Source organism: Lynx rufus, unplaced genomic scaffold (genome assembly GCF_022079265.1).
Source record: "Lynx rufus isolate CCGP_SWC_20201006 ecotype Redwood Valley unplaced genomic scaffold, mLynRuf1.p SCAF_40, whole genome shotgun sequence".
Taxonomy (NCBI): Eukaryota; Metazoa; Chordata; class Mammalia; order Carnivora; family Felidae; genus Lynx; species Lynx rufus.
This window is the reverse complement of record NW_025814857.1, coordinates 1,425,352-1,446,584: the sequence shown is the minus strand read 5'-3', so window position 1 is coordinate 1,446,584 and position 21,233 is coordinate 1,425,352. Positions and strand designations below refer to the sequence as shown.

Here is a 21,233-nt window from a genome sequence, read left to right as displayed (position 1 = left end):
ATAAAGTAAACAGGAACAAATTAAAGTGAACAACTCAGGTTGAGGAGAAGCTTTTATGGTTGGCAGAACAACATGTGTTAAAATAGTTTTATTGTGTTTAAATTGATGTTTCTGAAACTGTTCTTTCTTTGACAAATATAGCCAAATTGGGTGTGAGAGGGAAGGGAACTCTGGCAGTTTTGAATAATTTTTCTATCAATAAAAGGAAGAATAGCATGTTCTGCATTGCATTAGGGGTGGAGGCTGCTGTAGCTTTTAAGTCTCCTATGAATTAAGGAAATGGAATTTTTATTTAATAACCAACCAGATGAACTAAGTGTATTGCTAGAGAAACTCAATGAATTATTTTATCAGTGGTCCCAAATTTTACTTTGTGACCGACACTTACTACCTTCATTCTATAAAGTCAAATTTTGCTTGTAAATAGTGGCACCGTTTATAACTCTGAAAGTAAAGCTACCATGAAGCCATGTGATAGGGGTTTGAAAGTAGAAATATCCAAAAGAAAAAAAGTAGCCATGAGATGTGATCAATTCTTAAATCAATTCTTTATATCAAATTCTAAAACATGAATGTGTAAATACCGTTGTATGTGGGAAGCACAGTTAATGCACCAAGTGACTCAGAGGTTTTGAGCAAACTAGAAGCTAGTATTTTTAAGATTTCAAGGAATTTTGCTCTTTCCCAGGTGGAAACAAAACGTGAAAGATAAGAGAATAGATAGCTGTAAATCTGGCAAGGCCAGGAGAAAGAAATGAGGAAAAAAAGGACAGGGCAAGGTCTGTATGGTCCCTGCTGTTCCTCTGGGGGTATAGTCGTCAGTAGATTACTATTTTCTCTGACCCCACACATGAAGAAGGAATCTTAAAGCAAGAATAATGTTAATTATACTAATTAAGGGAATTTTGAATTATTATTTTTTGACTTTTTTTTTAAAGAAATAAGAGGATCAATTTTTTATATAGTGACTAACCCCTCAGAGAAGTATGTTTTTTCCTTTTCTAATTTAAAATGGCAGATGAGGAGCCCTGGAGTTCTCATTACTTGATACTGGGAAAACAGTGTGAGCAAGCAGGCCAGTGAATCATCCATGGCTCTGGTTTGGTTGGCTGAGGTCATTACATTTGTAATGGATTAAAATGCAGATAGCTCTTTATTTATATAGCTCAGTGGCTTGAAGTGTGGTTTGCTGTAACAGGGGACCTTGGGTGATGGGTGAGGCCATTACAGATGGTGGTGTTTGCAGGGAGGAACACTTGGGTTTTCTCATGTTGGCTGGTTATTTTACTACTAAATGGTTCTCTTTTGGGTCCTTACCTTATGAATGTTGTTATTTATATCAGCAAAATATATTTTTAAGCAGTTCTGAGAAAGGTTTTCATGTATGGTGTATCTCCATAGGTAAATAAAATAGTACGGTAATAAATTTCTCCTTGTTCTTCATAATGGAATGAACTCCTGTTTTGATCCTATGTATTCTCTCCTATTTTGAGGTTAGTTGCTTGACTCTGAATATCAGGGCAGAGGGTGATTCTCAGGCTGAAAGCCCATCCCAGGCGATGACAGAACTTCTTAACAGAGACCTTCTCTTACCCAGAGCTGCACCTGTATAAGGGAGAAAATGTAATTTCTGGAGGAATCATAAATTCCTCCTGTTTTATAAAATTAAGCATTTAATTCTGCAGTCAAATAGGTAGCCAATTTATTTTACTCACTCCAAAAGGTATTCACAATGGTCACATTCAGAAACAAATACTGCCAACTGAAGTGCTTGCTCTAAAAAATAAAATAGTCCAGTTGTGTCTGAAGTACATAGCTTTGTTTTGTTTATTTCTCTGTATGTTCCAAAAGAAAGGGGAGCATTGAGGTGTGACTACACCAAGGCATTGAAAGGTGATTTTTTTCCATTAAAGTCCAGGGAATAGCTGGAAAGCATTTGACTCATGACTTTGAATGTACGTGGACCAAAATGGCCAGATTAGAGAGGTTTGGGCTTAGTGATGAGAAGGCCTGGGTACCCCTGCCCCAACATCAGTCAGTCATTGCATAGAGAAATCTATGCCTCTGAGTATGAGGAGCATGGCCTGGCACTTTTGGGGAGGGGAGAGAATTGGACCCTTCTATCTGCCAGGAGCAGGTAGAGGATGTCCTCCCCCTCCCCCAACCAAGCCAGGACCATTGTGTGCAAATTGGTTTTCAAATCAATTCACAGGTACCCAGATTCTTGAATGATTAGAATGAATTGGACAAAAAAATGCTCCTATTCCTCTTAAATTAACTGAAAGCTGTTTAGGTTAATGTAATTATGTTGTGGGGAAAGCACTTGGTTAATGGTGGTAAAACAAAAAAGAAATTGTGATAAAAGTACAGCTTAACTCTTCTGGTTTTAGCCTCAATTAAAATGTCATTCAACACGCTCACATTCTTGGAACTGGAAACTGGTGAAAAGCTGATGGAGTAAGACACAGGTACTGCTTTCAGAGATCCCATAGGCTAGTGGGGAGATTATATCACAAAGTGCTTGTATTATGCTTGAATATGTGACAGCATCCTTGGAACAAGAGAGGAGGGAGTGACTGACTTCCCCTGGGGGGCCAATTGGACCTTAGCACATCTTTCTCAAAGAAGAGGATTTAGATTAGGCTTTGAAGGATGAATTCCATATCCTTAGAAAGAGAAGCAGAGGGAAGGGCATAGATGAACAAAATCAAGGAGGACTGAAAAAGCATGGTATTTTCCAAAGCAGGAGGTGGCCAAGTGAGGGTGGTTGTCCTGAAGCCATAGAAGGAGGGTTGGGGAACCACAATCAGGTGGGTCAGTTTGAAGAGTTGTCTTTCATTTCTTGGACAGTAGGGAACAATGACAGGATTTTAACAAAGAGTATGATTCTAGATACTGTGGGGTGACCTGATCAGGTGGAGGCTGATGGTGCAGGTGGCAAAAGAATTCACTCAAGGCAGAACAAAGGAGATAGCAGTTTAGTGAATACACTGCAAGGGGGTAGCCGACAGGACAGCAAAGGAGAGATTATGTACCAGGAGGCAGTGGTGGGGGTCGTAGTGAAGGTGGGGAGGTGAGGAGGTATGAGAAAGTATGGAGTTTTCCTTTTTTGGTACTTGTGCCTGGTTGTAAGTAGCCCATTAGTCAGCTAGGGCTTATGGGTATTTTGAGGTGGATCACCTGATGGGCCTGTTTGCATTCAGCCTAGTGGTCACCGAGGGCCCTTTTACCTTACTCCAGTTTCCATTGTTCAAGCCTGTTGCCTAAAAGTGACCTTTACAGATAGTACATCTGATTCAGAGATAGACCATCGGGACTTTCTGTGATGGATTGGATTTGGGTGAGGGTTATGCAGAGCAGGCTGCTAAGAATGACTACACAGCTTTCTGTCTTATATGACTAGTTCCACTTACTGAGATGGGGAGTGCCGAAGCACGAGCAGTTTGGGCAAATTTAGAACCTGAGTGTGAGGTATTATTGGTGGAACATCTAGGAAGCAAGCATCCAGGGTCAGAGCTCAAGGGAACCGTCTGGGCTGGAAATAAAGACTCAGAGTCATGGAGGTTTCCCTTTGGCAGAGGCTTCTGTGGACTATTGGCACCTCTTTATGGCTCTGGTGTGGGGAAATTGAGGCATGCCTTCCCACTCCAGCCATAAAAAGCTGCTCTGTCCCCTGTCATGCCCATGTAACTTATGCTGGATCTGAATGTTGATAAGAGCAAGCTATGTGTGACAAAGGTTCCCACTGGGTTTTCAAGGTGATGATCCCAGAACATCAGTCCCTTGAAAGACAAGAGTTAAATAGTTCTCAGGTTTTTTAAAATAGGGTATGTAAACTGCCTTTGAAGTAGGCCTCCCAGTTCACACTCTGCAGAGAAACTACCTTTTCCCTTTGTCCTTTATCAAGAGTGTAAGATCTCTATAAGACTTTTCCCAAACACTGCATCAACATTAAATTGACTTACAAATGTTGTTTATGAGGAATAGAATATTGTTCTTATTATTTGATGCGCATTTGTGGAGTATGTGTCCTGACTTGAGTTTAGCTAATGTCACACTAGGGAAGGATGCTTTGGAGGTTGATGAGTTTTTCTTCTGATTCTATTTCTCACAATTAAGCACACTGTTTAAGTAACAGGTTGTTCTTTGATTATAGAGTGTTCATGGCCACTAATAAATGTACCTCTGGGTACATAATAAGTTGTACCTCTGGGAGGACAGGGAGCTAAGGGTCAGCCTTTTATATGCTAATACCTGAGATAAAAGCACACTAGATATTACTCAAATCAAACTAATATTTAGCTTTGGAAATTAAAGCATAAATTCATGAATTTGATTAGTATTCTCTCTGCATTGATATTTAACCATAATATATGTATGCACACAGTCTTCCAAGATTTTTTCTTTTTTGACCATGTTCATTTTACTTGCTGCAGTATTTCTTGAATTCATGAACGCTATTGCTTTTCAGTAGAAAGCCATCCAAGAGGTATTGTACTCTCAGTGTATCTTTATGCTACTTGTATCCTTGTTTAAGTGAACTGTAACTTTCAAGGTTAAGGCGAACCTTATCATTTGGAGCACTCACCAAATACATGGGTGTGCAGTGCAACTTCGACTTTTCATGGAACTTGCCCTCCTTTATGGTATCTGATCTTCCTGAAAGGACCTTATGGGGTCAGGAATTCAGGGCTTAGCACCATTTCACAGGTGATCAGAGAGGCCATATGACTTGCTTAAGGTCACATGGCTAGCACAGAACCGGGACTAGGTCCTAAGCATTCCGACTTCAAAAATACCATTGATTTCCACTAGTTTTGCAACCTCCCCTAGTCAAGCCATTGGATTAATAATTTTTTTTTTAAATATAAAGAACATTTAATATGACTTTTTTTTTCCTGTTATTGCAAAGATTTATTTATTTATTTTTTTTATTTTTTTTTATATGAAGTTTATTGACAAATTGGTTTCCATACAACACCCAGTGCTCATCCCTAAAGGTGCCCTCCTCAATACCCATCACCCACCCGCCCCTCCCTCCCACCCCCCATCAACCCTCAGTTTGTTCTCAGTTTTTAACAGTCTCTTATGCTTTGGCTCTCTCCCACTCTAACCTGTTTTTTTTTTTTCCTTCCCCTCCCCCATGGGTTCCTGTTAAGTTTCTCAGGATCCACATAAGAGTGAAACCATATGGTATCTGTCTTTCTCTGTATGGCTTATTTCACTTAGCATCACACTCTCCAGTTCCATCCACGTTGCTACAAAAGGCCATATTTCATTTTTTCTCATTGCCACGTAGTATTCCATTGTGTATATAAACCACAATTTCTTTATCCATTCATCAGTTGATGGACATTTAGGCTCTTTCCATAATTTGGCTATTGTTGAGAGTGCTGCTATGAACATTGGGGTACAAGTGCCCCTATGCATCAGTACTCCTGTATCCCTTGGGTAGATTCCTAGCAGTGCTATTGCTGGGTCATAGGGTAGGTCTATTTTTAATTTTCTGAGGAACCTCCACACTGCTTTCCAGAGCGGCTGCACCAATTTGCATTCCCACCAACAGTGCAAGAGGTTTCCCGTTTCTCCACATCCTCTCCAGCATCTATAGTCTCCTGATTTGTTCATTTTGGCCACTCTGACTGGCGTGAGGTGATACCTGAGTGTGGTTTTGATTTGTATTTCCCTGATAAGGAGCGACGCTGAACATCTTTTCATGTGCCTGTTGGCCATCTGGATGTCTTCTTTAGAGAAGTGTCTATTCATGTTTTCTGCCCATTTCTTCACTGGGTTATTTGTTTTTCAGGTGTGGAGTTTGGTGAGCTCTTTATAGATTTTAGATACTAGACCTTTGTCCGATATGTCATTTGCAAATATCTTTTCCCATTCCGTTGGTTGCCTTTTAGTTTTGTTGGTTGTTTCCTTTGCTGTGCAGAAGCTTTTTATCTTCATAAGGTCCCAGTAATTCACTTTTGCTTTTAATTCCCTTGCCTTTGGGGATGTGTCGAGTAAGAGATTGCTACGGCTGAGGTCAGAGAGGTCTTTTCCTGCTTTCTCCTCTAAGGTTCTGATGGTTTCCTGTCTCACATTTAGGTCCTTTATCCATTTTGAGTTTATTTTTGTAAATGGTGTGAGAAAGTGGTCTAGTTTCAACCTTCTGCATGTTGCTGTCCAGTTCTCCCAGCACCATTTGTTAAAGAGGCTTTTTTCCATTGGATGTTCTTTCCTGCTTTGTCAAAGATGAGTTGGCCATATGTTTGTGGGTCTAGTTCTGGGGTTTCTATTCTATTCCATTGGTCTGTGTGTCTGTTTTTGTGCCAATACCATGCTGTCTTGATGATGACAGCTTTGTAGTAGAGGCTGAAGTCTGGGATTGTGATGCCTCCTGCTTTGGTCTTCTTCTTCAAAATTCCTTTGGCTATTCGGGGCCTTTTGTGGTTCCATATGAATTTTAGGATTGCTTGTTCTAGTTTCGAGAAGAATGCTGGTGCAATTTTGATTGGGATTGCATTGAATGTGTAGATAGCTTTGGGTAGTATTGACATTTTGACAATATTTATTTTTCCAATCCATGAGCAGGGAATGTCTTTCCATTTCTTTAAATCTTCTTCAATTACCTTCATAAGCTTTCTATAGTTTTCAGCATACAGATCCTTTACATCTTTGGTTAGATTTATTCCTAGGTATTTTATGCTTCTTGGTGCAATTGTGAATGGGATCAGTTTCTTTATTTGTCTTTCTGTTGCTTCATTGTTAGTGTATAAGAATGCAACTGATTTCTGTACATTGATTTTGTATCCTGCAACTTTGCTGAATTCATGTATCAGTTCTAGCAGACTTTTGGTAGAGTCTATCGGATTTTCCATGTATAATATCATGTCATCTGCAAAAAGCGAAAGCTTGACTTCATCTTTGCCAATGTTGATGCCTTTGATTTCCTTTTGTTGTCTGATTGCTGATGCTAGAACTTCCAGCACTATGTTAAACAACAACGGTGAGAGTGGGCATCCCTGTCGTGTTCCTGATCTCAGGGAAAAAGCTCTCAGTTTTTCCCCGTTGAGGATGATGTTAGCTGTGGGCTTTTCATAAATGGCTTTTATGATCTTTAAGTATGTTCCTTCTATGGATTAATAATTTTTAAAGTGTGAATTAAAGCAAGTATTTTTTTTTAGCTTGCTAACCTCTAACTTAAGGTATCCCATTTAGGAGAATGAATTTGTAAGTCAGCTGTTTCCTCATAGGAAGCAATAAGTGTCTCCCTTAATATAGGTGAAAAGTTGTGGAAGCTTCACTGTCCTCCTCAGGATGTGTCAAACCTACTTTGAAACATTCATGCGTACTCTGCAGATAAGACTTCATAAAGGCTGCTTACTGTTTGCCTTTTCTAGTATGAGCTCCATTTGCATTGATCTCAAGAAACCTAGGTGTGAGCTGTGCTGTATGGTGTGGACCACACAGTGCTTGGAAATGAGAAAGCTTATTTATTTATTTATTTATTTTAAATATATGAAATTTATTGTCAAATTGGTTTCCATACAACACCCAGTGCTCATCCCAAAAGATGCCCTCTTCAATACCCATCACCCACCCTCCCCTCCCTCCCACCCCCCCCCCCACAGCCCTCAGTTTTCTCTCAGGAAATGAGAAAGCTTTAAAGTAACAGGCAGGACTTTGGGAAATTGAGACGTTTGCACTAAACGATTACACTTTGAGGTGAAATTCACAAACAAAGTCAATCAATGTGAAAAATCTGGAAATTCAGTGAAAGCTGTTTCATCTTTCTCTATATTCCATAACAAACAAGTTGGAACCTTTGGTAGGAAGTTCCAACATATGTGATCACAGAAAGCATTTGAAGTATATCAAACAGATAGGCTTTTGTAGTTTTCAGTAAGGGCATTTGCAGAGCCTCACTTTAATGTGGCTGTGTCTTAACCATCAGCATTAAGAAAAGGAACTGGACGGGAGTGGGGGCTGGGAGTGAGGTTTGCAGGAGGGGCCTTTGGCATTGGTGAAGGCAAGAGTCAGCAACAATTAGGGATATCATTTAAGTGAGTAGGTCTGCAATCTTTCATTCGGGAAATGGAGGGTTTCTTTGGCCCTTCTTCTAATTTGAGAACCATGTGGCTAACAAATTGGGAAACTTTTTACCAAAATGGTGTGTGTGTGTGTGTGTGTATAATATACATATTTACATATGTATATTATATATTATAATATACATATTTACATATGTATATTATATATACTTTATATATTTATATAAATATATATTTGATCATTCATGTGATATTGGCACATAATTCATATATTGATCTTAAATTATTTTTGTTGCATGTGGGTTTTCATTCATGGAAATGGCCCCCTTAAAAAATTATTCAACAGATTCTTGGAGACAACTTCCCTATTTTTTTTGATAAGGCAGTCTAAGGTCTATGGAAGAGTGGAATAAGGTTGAGGAGAACTGGAGGTTAGGTTGGGAAATACCTTAAGATAAGGGGGTTAAAATAAGTTAGGAGAAACCATCTAACTTCTAAAGGGCTTGTTCCTTAGTTGGAAAATAGGGATCAGTTAGACTTGCCTTGGGAAAAAACTGTATTTACAGAGTTCTCACAGTTACATAAAAAAGATTGGGAAGAAATCATACAAAATGGCAATATTTGTCCCGGGGTGGTAGAATTGTGTTTGCATAGTTTGTTCCATTTTGTAAATTTAACACTCTTAAAAATAAGAGAAATAAACTGAATTTCTTTTTAAAAAGGAAATCTCAGAAGGAACAAGAAGGCTGGCTCTTCCTCAGCATTCTAATGGGAAATGATTATAGTGTTCTACGAAGCTAGTGAAGGGGCTACATGTGACGAAAGGTTTTGGATGTCTTTTGGAAGGATCGTAGGAAAGGACTTTGCTGGTGCTTCTGGATCCCATAGCTCCTTTCTGATGTGAAGGTGGCCTGGGGAACTTTGTCTTGAGTGGTGAACACCCAGCATGCAGCCAGGAGCACTAGCAGTGGGCACTCCGTTACAGAGCACCTTTTGGGTCTGGGGCTAACAATTGTCCTGCCTCTTATTCGGTAAGCTGTGGGGCTTGTGGGCTGCCAGCTGCCTTGGCTTTACCAAAAGGAGGCGGTTCATTCGTTCTTTTACTGTGGATTGTCAGCTGAATAAAGCAGACTACCACAGCCTCTGGAACAAAAGCTCTCCATTAGGATTACACTGCCAGGTTGGAGAATGGCCTTTTCAACACTGTATAGCCTCACATAGGGCCTGTGCTCAGCTAACCACCTTTATGCAAATCCATTTTCTTTGTCCAAAGCCCCCCCCCCCCACCTCCGTGACAGAGACCAGCTAAGCCTTTCTGGGCAGATAGGCTTTGTGCAGGGCTGGGTGGGAGATCTCCCAGGTTAGGTGCTCCTAGGAAAAAAAGCTAATTGAAATGGTTTTGTAAATGCCATTGCTAATACATTGACCACTGGCAAAAACTTCTTATGATTAAGATACTGACAAAGAACAAATTATTCCTCAAGTGGAACAGATTAAAGTGGCATAGAGTTTGGCAGTGCTGAAATTGTTGTTCTTTGACGTTATGCAAAATATATTATGTCTTTATCTCTTGTTTCTAGTTCTCTTCATTCCTTTTCTGATCCTGGCCTTCCTTGTTTTTGTCTGGAGTAAAGAAGCTACTGCTTACTCCCTTCATCTTTCTAGTTGAATATTTTTGAGATTTTATCTTCTCCTTAAATCACTTCCTTAGGGCACTCCAATGATTAGTCAGATTTTAAATACTCTCTCCGGACATGTCTTGTAGAATTGTGGACTCTCCCAAGCTGGAAGAGATCTCTAAGTCATCTGTCCAAATATCTCTCATGTCTGTGTGGTCAAATTGATCATTCTTGTCAAAAAGAGGTGGGTTTTCCTGCATGTTTCACTGATGCCTAAACCTGCAAGAGAACCTGGTGAATTTTCTCTCTAGACTCTTCTCTAACCCAGTTTCCCTTTAGTAAAAGACAACTCTGACCTTGTGACCTTCAACCACTCCAACCTGCACTGCCCCCAGGCCCATTATGATAGATAGTATCACATCTTCCTCTTAGCTTACCCTTTGTCCCTTCTCTTGTTAGCCTGCCTCTGCAGTATGTATGTCTGAAATCCACCCTTTTGCAACTTTCTTCTCTTCCTTCCACAACTGCCTTCTAAACTCCAGCCTTGGGGCGCCTGGGTGGCGCAGTCGGTTAAGCGTCCGACTTCAGCCAGGTCACGATCTCACGGTCCGTGAGTTTGAGCCCCGCGTCAGGCTCTGGGCTGATGGCTCAGAGCCTGGAGCCTGTTTCCGATTCTGTGTCTCCCTCTCTCTCTGCCCCTCCCCCGTTCATGCTCTGTCTCTTTCTGTCCCAAAAATAAACGTTGAAAAAAAAAATTAAAAAAAATAAATAAACTCCAGCCTTTCCTCAGTCTGCCTGCTTGAGTCCCCTGCATCATCTCACTTAGAGTTGATTTGATCTTGGTAGTCACTTTCTCAGAAATTTGCAGTAGTGTCCAGCTATTTTACAAATTAAATAAAAATGTTAATGTCTTCAGGTAGACAACCCAGCCTGTCTGACCACATTGATTTTCCCGTTTGATTCTTAGACTCTTCAACATTCCAACTACTTAATTTTTAGAGAATTCTTTTGACAGTTATGTAGCTCTTCTTTGAAATAGTAATGTGATTTTCTGTAGTTCTTTTAGCTTTAAGGGCTGATAACAGCAACAGCAGCAGTAGCAGTGACACTAACTGGCACAGTGCCTTGCCCATAGTGGATAACTATTTGGGACCTGAACAACTGAGCAAATAAATGGAAGCACTGGAAATCACTGTAGACACCCTGATTTGCCCAGAAACTAGAAGTGTAGGACTCAGATTCCTGAAAACACAATTCTTGCTCCCTTGGTAGCTTCCTATGTAGTCAAGTAGAATGGACCTTACCAAATATGGACTAAGAATGGCCTAAAATATTCCAATATAATCTGTAAGTAATACTTTCATGTTCTTGTCTCAAATTTGGTATTTCTGTAATTTTATGTATGTTAATCTTCCAGTTTAGAAAGTTCTGCTATGAAGTGTTCCAGTATCATATTCTTTGTTTTCTTTCACCAGTTGGTTGTTTTATCTTATTTTTATTAGAGAGAGAGAGAGAGAGAGAGAGAGAGAGAGAATCCCAAGCAGATCCCAAGCAGGTTCCATGAGTGTGGAGCCTGCCATGGGGCTCTATCCCATGACCCTGAGATCATGATCTGAGCTGAAATCAAGAGTTAGACTCTCAACTGACTGAGCCACCTAGGCACCCCACCTATCAGATTCTTAATTAAAGGATTCACTAAGACCTCTTTCAATGGTTCACTTAAAATATACTTTTATGTAAAGAGAGGGCTCCACATATGAAGTCATCTCTCCTACTTTCTTTCCTACATATTTTTCTATATCCTTAGTCATTCTTTTCTTGAACTCTAGGGTCTCTGGAGAAAAAGCAAGCTCTTGCCACAATCCTCACCCAGCTGAATGTGATTTATTATTCACAGTTTTACAGGCTAGGTTCAGACAGCCATGAGTTGTTGAGAGGAACTAATCCTGTTCCCCCATGGAGGGGAGAGACTGGCAACACATGACTTTCATACAGTGCCAACTAGGGCAGGTGCCAACTAGGGCAGGTGATCCTAGAGAGGATCAGAAAATCACTCTTGGAGAAGGTGCTTTGGAGAATGTGTCTTTGAAAGATAGATGCGGCTTCAATCAGTGAAGACACAGGGAAGGGCATTCCAGGAAGGGAGACTGTCGTTGAGCAAAGGGTGGGTGTCAGGCAATGAAGAGCGTGTGTCTGGGTAGTGGCAAGTACTTCCTGGCACTCAGAAGATGTAAACAGTGGTGTGGCTCATGGTTCCTTCAGTGCATGCTTTTAGCACTTCTACTCTGTGCCAGATGCTGGGTACAGGGAGGAGTGAGACCAGATTCTAGCCTTGTGCTCATACTCCAGTGTTGGGGGGGACCAACAAGAGCTCAAATAGCAATTAGGCACCCTAGAAAGTGGCCAGTGCCCTGAGAGAGTAGTGGACAGTGAACTCCTTGGGGCTCATGGAGGAGGAATCTGAGAAGAACATGCATAAGAGAGCATTCTACATGATTCTGGGAAAATGATATCTTTTTGGATCCAAACTTATATATCCAGATATCCAGATGCCTTCAAGTCTCATAAAGGCTGTGGAGTATGTTTGCCAAACATCAGAAACAGATTTCTATTTTGGGAACATACTGTTTGGCTGCAGCGTTGGTACTGCCCAAATGGTGCAAGGATTGTGTGTCTCTCAGAGAAGGTGGGAATACTGCTTGCTTAACATGAAGCAAGTCCATAACACCAGTTAGAAGAAATCCTTGAACATCAACACTTCATTATCTATGAACCAAGTTAAGAATTACATGTAATTTTTTTTAATTGTACACGAGGGAGAGTTTGCATAGAAACAGATCTTAATATCACCTCTAGAGGTCATATCAGGGTCACTGGACGAGATAGCATCAGAAAGCTCAGTCCCTTTGGTCAAGCAGGCTGCCATGGTGATTGAAGAGGGCTGGAATTAGGAGGAAGGAAATTTGACTTTATGTGGAAGCTAGAAACAGTTTAAGAACCTTCTTGAGTGAGGAACAATCCTACTTTCTCCACCCCAAAGCATTGTTATGAGAATCATAACACTGTATGGAAAAGTCAGTTCTAACCTGGAAAGTCTTGGTAGTTGAAAAAGGCTCTCTGTATTTTAAATGTGCAGTTACATAATAATTGACTTCCCTTGTGTTGCTAGAAGGACTATTTTTGATCTAGAAACATTTCTTTCTTTGCAGGTCATCTGGATAGACCATCCACTGTCCATAAACAACATCCATCAGTTTCTTCACTTCTTGTTCTTGGGTAAGAAAACAGTTTTTATCTTTTAGACTTTTCTTTTTAGACTTACCTTTTATATTTTACAGTGCACTTGTAATCCAGTGGAAGTAAGAGTCCTCTGTGCTTTGAAACTGATCGGCAAGTCATAAGTGATTGGGAAAAATCTAAGTAATGAGTTGCATTTTTAAATAATAACACCTGAATTAATCAATAATTCATACAATCAAGACATGCTCAGTCAGGATTAAAGCACAGGTCAAGATGTAACATCATGTAATCACAGTGGATGCTTTTTTTGTTTTCATATGGAACGCTTCACGAATTTTCATGTCACCCTTGTACAGGGGACATGCTAATCTCTGTGATTGTTCCAGTTTTAGCATATGTGTTGCTGAAGTAAGCACCACAGTCCAATTCTTAACACTAGTGAATTGAATGCATGTGAAATTGGATAGCACAAAAAAAATCTGTTTATAGATGTCCTTGATTTTCACCAGCTACAGATTTAAACTCAACTCATATTTTATCTTAAGAGATTCTACTTGGTCACTCTAAATGTAGCACTCTACCCATTTCCCTGAGAGAATTGTAAAGTGAAGTGAAGGAAAGAAAAGATATTTTTGGTTTTGATAAATTGTAGGTTTTAGATTGAGGTGTGTGTGTGTGTGTGTCTGTGTGTGTGTGTGTGTGTGTGTGTGCTCACACATATGCACATGCAAAGTCAGTTGGAGAACAAATACAAACAACTGAACTTGAATGTTAATTTTTTTGCATCTGATTTTATATTTATATAGGTATGTATATGATCATATTCTCTCATAAATGAAAACTCAACCTACATATTTTCCTTGTGCTGTGTGATTATATAAAATAAAATGTAATATATATTTATTGCAATGAATGTAATTTGGTGTTTAGGTTCTCTGGGAACTTTGATACTTCTGTAATGAAAAAGTGAACAGATATAGAAAGTCTGTTTATAGATCTTAGAATGTAACCATTATACTCATTCTCACCCATTTATTTCAGAAGGGGTATTTCCCCAGGCATGCAGATGGTTAGTTACACAAATATATTTTCAAAAATTGCATGGAACTTACATGTCTCATATGCCAAATTGTTCATTTTATAAAAACATCCCAATAGAAACACAAATTGTCCTTTGGAGTCTTGAAATTCCACAATGGAAATATTTCCTTAGTATAGGAATTCCACTGTGGTGGTACACCTGGTGAACAGATTTTACCTTGTTTCTGGCTTCAAAATTACTTAGATGTTAGAGATTAAGGGCATATTAATTTGTGGCTCATACTGTTTGCATGAAAGAGAACATTTTCTTACATAGGTAATTCTGAGAGTGACACATTTGTAATGAATAATAATTGTGATTCTTGGTTTTTTCCTGTTAGAAGAACGTCTTTTCTGTTTTCCTTCTTTAAAATTTCAGCTTTATTGAAATATATTTGACCTATAAAAATTATGGAGTGCTTCGTGAAGTTGGCTGTCATCCTTGCATAAGGGCCATGCCAATCTTCTCTGTATCATTTCAATTTTACTATGTGTGCTGCCAAAGTGAGCACTGCTTTCCACTCTTCTTTAAGAGAAAGGTTAGGTGTGAGCCCTTTATCCCTAGAGTTGTGCCCAGGGTTTTGGGCAGGCTGTGTTGGGGACATTTGGGGGAGAATTTCAGACTAAAACCCATGAACCAGCTAGAAATGACCTCTGTAGTTAACCACATTCGTTTTCCCCTGGACCCTTCATAACAGTTTGGGGGGGTGGATCCCAGACTGTTATTTATATCCCAGATATCATTCAACATTTATTGTTAAGTTTTCAAAGTTTCCTTTCTGTCATTTGTAAGCTAAAATGCATCTTGTCATTGAAGGTGCTTGAGGATGGAAAATAAAGCAAACCAGAGACTCAGTGAAGTCATCTTGGCGATTCCCAGTGCTCCTAAAACCTATGAAAAGCCCTGAGATGTCTTGTAGTAAAAAAATCAGTTTCACTATATTTAACTCAGCATTTTCCAAATGTACACAACCAAGTAACACTTCATTTTTGTATTTGCTTCATACTTATTAACATCCTTTGGTATTGTGTTCTGTGGGAGCAATGACCTTTAGGAAGGTCTGGGTTACTCGTATTAGGCCATTTAACAGATGTGAGCAATGGCATCTGAGCCTTGTATTCTTGAACTCCCCAGGAATAAGATTTACTTGCCATCTCTGAGCAAGAAGATTAGTAGCAATTAATTGCAACTTCAAACTTCCTAGGACAACTGGCCATGAATGTTTGCATTGATTTAGGATCCAGCAGGTTTGAAGGTAACAAAAACTCCTGTGGTATCTCTAGTAGGTTCAGAAACTGGACTTCTAGGCTTAGCACTTTCTCTGCTTCAGAAGTGATAGAAAAATATGACCAGCCCCTAAAACAAAGAATGACATTTGTTGGCACAGTCCCCTCTACTCTTAGGTGCTATTGCACAGGGATGACAGTTGCCAGAGATTTCTCCTCCTCTTCCTCTGCACTGCATGGCTTAAAGACGGTGGACTTTGGTAATCATGTCCATGTCCTTGGGAGAGGAAGTGTGGGGAACAGCATCACACCTGTGACAACAAAGAGTTTATTTCCCTCCCAAGGAAGCTTGGAGGATATGTTACTTCAGAGAAGAGTTAAAGAAAAGAGTTTCAGAATACATTATTTGATTTTTTTTTTTCTTTTTGAAGAATCATCTATTGAGCCATTAGGGTCACAGACTAAATCCAATTCCATGTTTCTGAGAACCCATCTTTTTCCATGGTAGAAAATTGAGTTTGCATGTGGTTTGACAAATTCACTTTTCTTTAAAGAAACAGTAAAAAGTAATCTTCCCATTCTGCAAAAATTTTGAAATCCTTGGTATCAGGTTTCAGTTAGTTTTCTTTTCAATGAATATTATTGGAATTTTATTTAATATATAATTTTAAAAGGTCACTGTTTTTATAGCATATAAGGTAGATCTAACATGGATAGTTTCATAGCAAATATTTATTTTATGAGCCAGTAAAGGCTCATAATTAAAAACCTTGAAAGTTTGGGGTGCCTGAGTGGCTCAGTCAGGCATCCAGCTCTTGATTTCAGTTCAGGTCGTGATCTCATGGAACTGAGATCGAGCCCCATCTTGGGATTCTCTGGATTCTTTCTTTCCCTCTCCCTCTGCTCCTCTGCCTGCACACACACACTTTCTCTCTCTCTCTCTCTCTCTCTCTCTCTCTCTCTCTCTCTCTCTGTCTGTCTTTCTCTCTGTCTCTCTATCAAAAAAAAAAAAAAAGAAACTTGAAACTTCAACATAAGCCTCTTACTTAGGTGTGTTGTATCTTGGTCATTTTAATAACATTTTTGAATTAGTGGAGTGACTAGATTAACCTTTAGTTTCTGTAAGTTCTAATATAATGTGCAATGAAATTTTATCCCTACATGACTAATAATGAAGAGTAAAGCATTATGCAGATCTATAGAATCCAAGTCAAATGATAAGTTATTACTCAGCTTTTGTAAGGAGCAAAGGAATAACTCTGTAGGAACCCCACAAACCTCAGATGTTTTTGGGAAGGAGGCATACTGAAATAATCATGAGAGTAGCATGGGGATAATCTTGATTTGATTCTAAAATTTTACATAATAATTTGCAAATTCCAGTGTTTTAGCCAATATTAAAGCACGGTTACTTCATTTATTTATTTACACATTCAGTAACAATTTTGGGGCAAAAATGAGGATGGGAGGTCAAGAGGAGATGTGCAGACAAGAAGGAGCTTCTTAGCAGCCCAGTTTAGGAGCAAGAGTGGCAGCCTGGCAGCCTGGCAGCCTGACCTGTCTCCAAGAAGTGCCTGCTTATGGCTCTGCCTATCCCTATATTCCCAGGACCCAGATACAATCCCAGAGAACCTGGGTGCTGAGTCATGAAGCATGCAAAGTTGCTTCCTTGCACCGGAATTCAGGCATCTAGGACCTCTAGACATATGTGGCCATTATTCTGGGACTAGTGGTTCCTTTCACAGAAAAAGAACGGAAAGGAGGAAGGAAGGAAGAAAGGAAAGGAAGGGAAGGGGAAGGAAGGGGAAAGAGAAGGGGAAGGGAAGAGAAAGGGAAGGGAAAGGAAAGAAAAGGAAAGTAAAGAAAAGAGAAAAGAAAGGGAGGAAGGAAGGGAAGGATCTAAGGTAAGGAGTGAGGAAGGGAGGGAGGGAGGAAGAAAAAAGAAGAAAGAAAGAAAAACAAAGAAAGAAAAAAGAAGGAAAGAAAGAACGAGCTTATCTTCTAGAGTCTTGGAGACTATACTTTAGTGCTTTACATTATTTTAATTGTTAGACACGATTATACACATTGATTTTCCTCAATGGAATGAAATTGAAGTTCTCTTGAAATATAATGGATCAAAATAATTTTTTTTGATAATGATTTGTTTTTTCTTCTGTAGGAGTTTCAGGTCTGCTTTCTCTGTGGCTCTCAGAATGATTGCCCAAGCTTTCACTAGCTAGGGAACCGTGAGCTTCACTATGGCAGAGCTCAGGAGGTTGCATTTATGAAAAAGTATGATTACTTTAACCCAGATGTTCCCTGCTACCTATAACATCAGATTCCAGCTTCTGTGCCTCTGTTCCTGTGTTCTCTCTGTGCCCCTAATCTCTGTTCCTTCTCCTCAGCTTCCAAAGCACTTTATGTGAATTTAAATTTCAGCAGTTTCAACCTGTATTCTTAGTTATCTATTTACAAGTCCGATCTCTCAAAGAGCAGTCCATATCAACTTAATCTCTTTATCCCCCAGGGTCTGCCATAGAGTCCTCACTTTGAAAATGTCTAACAAATGTCTAATGAATAAATGGGATTTAACTTGTACATAGCCCTTCAGGAAAGATGTGTTGTCTGATGAGGGGAAGCATTCCTTTACTTCCACAATTGAGGGTCTACCTTTTCCTAAGAGTTATATGGGAAAGAGAACCAGGATATTGGGATATAGGAGTTTCTCCTGTTGCCCTTCCCCATTAACACCTTTCTTATACTCCTTCCTTTACAGATAAACTATCAATTATGCTTCGTGAGTTTCTCATTCTTAATTTTTGGTAAATTCTTGGGTTGATTCTTTTACAAGTAAACCAATATTGGAATACAGGGGCTAAGTGATGGAAAAGGGGAGAGAAAAAGAACAGGGTAGAGGAAGAATGTGTCCATTGACTAAGCCTGGAAGGAGAGGCAATGCACAGCCAGCTCTGTTAGCTCAGTTTTCTGCAGTATCAACGAGTAGTTGGCATAGATAGGACAGAGTTATGATGTGTGAAGGATAGACAGGGAAACTTTTCTGTGTAAATAGCTGACTAGGAGATTTCTCAACAATGTGTTCTTGGGTCTTGAGTGAATCTAAGAGTATTAGCCTTGGTTTGATGCCATCATCCAGTTGGATAATGACAGCAAAAAAACATGCAGGGGGGCTTTGGGAGAACTCTTGAGTGGGAAAGAAGTGTAGCAGAGGCTTGGAACCCATCATCTCCAACCACTGGAGGGAGCCGAGGGAGGAAGGAGTCGATGGAATGCACTGCAAGATTCTTGCTGTTTACAAAGACTGAGTACTGCTGCACTTCAGCCTTGATGCTGTCTAGAGTCTTGAAGTTCACCAGGCTGTCACTCTTTGCTATAGACCAGAGATTCTCAAATACTCAAATCTTGTGTCTCACAAATCATTGTCAAGGGACTGGGCTCTCACCTAGATAGAAACCAAACTCCCCTATGTTTTTCAGCAAAGGACATTGATGTGTTTAGACAGTTTGTCAGAATATTTATGATTTTTGGTGAGTTTCAAGGACATGATCATTTGCAGAAAGGTATTGGACATAAATGTGATTGCTACATAACTTCAAAGTAATTTGTTGATAGGCTGGGAAACCAAAATTAGGAGAAACATGAGATGTTCGTGATTACTTCTAGTTGGCTAGAAGGTCATGGGTGGAGGATGGAGTGGGGGAGGGTGGGAGGAGGGTAGGTGGGAGATGACATGTGACATTTGCAGATGGACAAGAGTGTTGAAAGAGGGCCCATGCCAAGTCCCTAAGAGGCAGTGCATTAGTGAATGAATGCTCAGGCACTGCCACTGTCAGGGTGGTCTTGGAAAAGTTAGCTAACCTATCCAGACTCCATTTTCCTCATGTGTAAAATGGGGAAGATAATAATAGAGCCTTGGATGTAACAAGTGTTTAATAAATGTCACCTAATATTATTACTGTGTTCAACTTTTTTGAAAAATTTTCTGTTGTCGTACTACTATAAAGCTAAATTCAGTAGATATGGCTGAGTCTGGGCCCCATCCCAAAGGAACTTTATTGCTTAAATATAAAAATAACATTGTAAGGAGGTTGTTTTCATCTTCTGGGAACTCTTATAGCAAGAGGCCTGAAGACAGATTCTCAGCAAGTTCTATCCCAGTCTCTGTGATTTCAAAGAGAAGAGATAGAAACAAACTCTTGGTAATTAAATTGAAAAGTTTGCAACATTTTTCAGTTCTGTGTGTTCCTTGGGAATTCAGACTGTCTTAACATGATGAAATCCTTTTTTAATTGAGGGGTTATAACTATTGGTCTAAATGCCTCTTCCTTTATTGACTGTCAACTACACGAGGGCAGAGACTGTACCTTCCTTGTCCCTGGACTCCCACGTTCAACATTGCCAAGCCTGGCACAAAGTAGGCACTCCATGAATGCAAATAAGTGCAGTGCTTTAGCTTTTCAAGTTAAGGTGCTTTCGTATATCCGAGTCCTAAAAGAATTCAGACTAAGTCTAAGGGAAATCAAAGGAAGATCTAAAAGAGATAGGATAAAAATCTACTGGTGCTTCCCTGTTAGTTCTTGCTAGATTTAAGAAAAATGTCAATTAGGAGAATATTATACATTTCATGGATTATTAGAAAATCAAGGTTGGTGTAGAGTGGCATATATAGAAATGTAGGGATTATGAGCAATACTTTTAAAAGTACAAACTTTATAAGATGACTAAGTTTGGAGATATAATATACAGTAATGTCAGTGTCATTAAGAGTACTGCATTTTATACTTGAAATTTGCTGAGAGTAGATCTTAAGTGTTCTCACCACACAAAAACGATAATTAGGTGAGTTGATAAATGTGTTAATTAACTTGATCGTGGTAATCATTTCACAGTGTATGATGTATATCAGGTCATCATTTTGTGCACTTTAAGTCAAACTAATGTTGAACTTGAGTGGAGATAACCCTGGACAATTAAAGAAGGTGTGGAACAGAACTTTAGCCATTAGATATGAGAGACTTGGAATCCGTTTATCTTGTTTAAATGCTTCCATAGGCCATTACCCATCCTCTGACCCTTTGAAATAGCTTAAAACATGATAGGGTTGGTAAACCGTATACAAAATTTGCTTTGGACATTGACCAGGCTGGATTTCTCTGAAAACATTTCTGCTCTAAAATCCTAGGACTCTTAAGGACCACATCCTTTTGATTTTTGGCATTCTAAATTCCCATTTCCTTTCTTCTATCATCTGGGTGTATAGGACCATATTCTGCCATTGTGAACTTTGCAAAGAGAAAGGAGAGCTGTGAAGGTGAAGCAGTTGGCACTAGCTCTCTCACAAGAGGTAACATGAATTCTCTCTATCATCTTTTGTGCTTATACACATTTAATTGGATTAAACAAATATCCAGTAATTTGTACATATAGAGAACAGAAAATCTGCCCTGAGGAAGCTTACGTTCTAATGCACACAGGGCACAATGTATGTATGTATGTATGTATGTATGTATGTATGTATGTATCTTTATTTATTTATTTTTCAGAGAGACAGAGACAGCACGAGGGAGGAAAGGGCAGAGAGAGAGGGAGACACAGAATCTGAAGCAGGCTGCAGGCTCCAAGCTGTCAATATAAAGCCCGATGCAGGGCTTGAACCCATGAACCATGAGATCATGACCTGAGCCGAAGTTGGATGCTTAACTGACTGAGCCATGCAGGCACCCTGGCACAGTTTATATAGGGGTCTTTGAAGGAAAGACTTAGGGGGAAATCTGGGAAGACTTCTTGGAAACAGTGACCGAAGGACGGAAGGCAGTCTAGTGTAGTTTTTATTTTTTTTATTTTTTGTTTTAATATTTTTATTGTTTTAAATTTATTTGAGAGAGAGAGACAGAGACAGAGGCAGAGAGTGTGCAGGGAAGGGGAAGAGAGAGAAGGAGAGAGAGAATCTCAAGCAGGCTCTGCGCTGTCAACTCAGAGCCTGATGTGGGGCTAAGACTCATGAACCGTGAGATCATGACCTGAATGG

General features: G+C 39.6%; 1 long non-coding RNA gene and 2 other non-coding genes across 3 annotated transcripts in view; 1 reads left to right on the top strand and 2 right to left on the bottom strand.

Moving 5' to 3' along the window:
- LOC124525386 (uncharacterized) overlaps positions 1-20,549 on the top strand; it is a 57,967-nt gene extending 37,418 nt beyond the window's left edge. The window contains exons 4-5 of the long non-coding RNA XR_006965492.1: positions 12,868-12,934; positions 20,466-20,549. This is a non-coding gene — a long non-coding RNA (uncharacterized LOC124525386). The remainder of the gene's footprint in view (positions 1-12,867; positions 12,935-20,465) is intronic.
- On the bottom strand, positions 13,210-13,314 carry LOC124525400 (U6 spliceosomal RNA). The gene has a single exon (XR_006965497.1). It is a non-coding gene; the product is annotated as a U6 spliceosomal RNA (small nuclear RNA).
- LOC124525398 (U6 spliceosomal RNA) lies at positions 14,384-14,490 on the bottom strand. The gene has a single exon (XR_006965495.1). It is a non-coding gene; the product is annotated as a U6 spliceosomal RNA (small nuclear RNA).
- Positions 20,550-21,233: the final 684 nt, after the last annotated feature.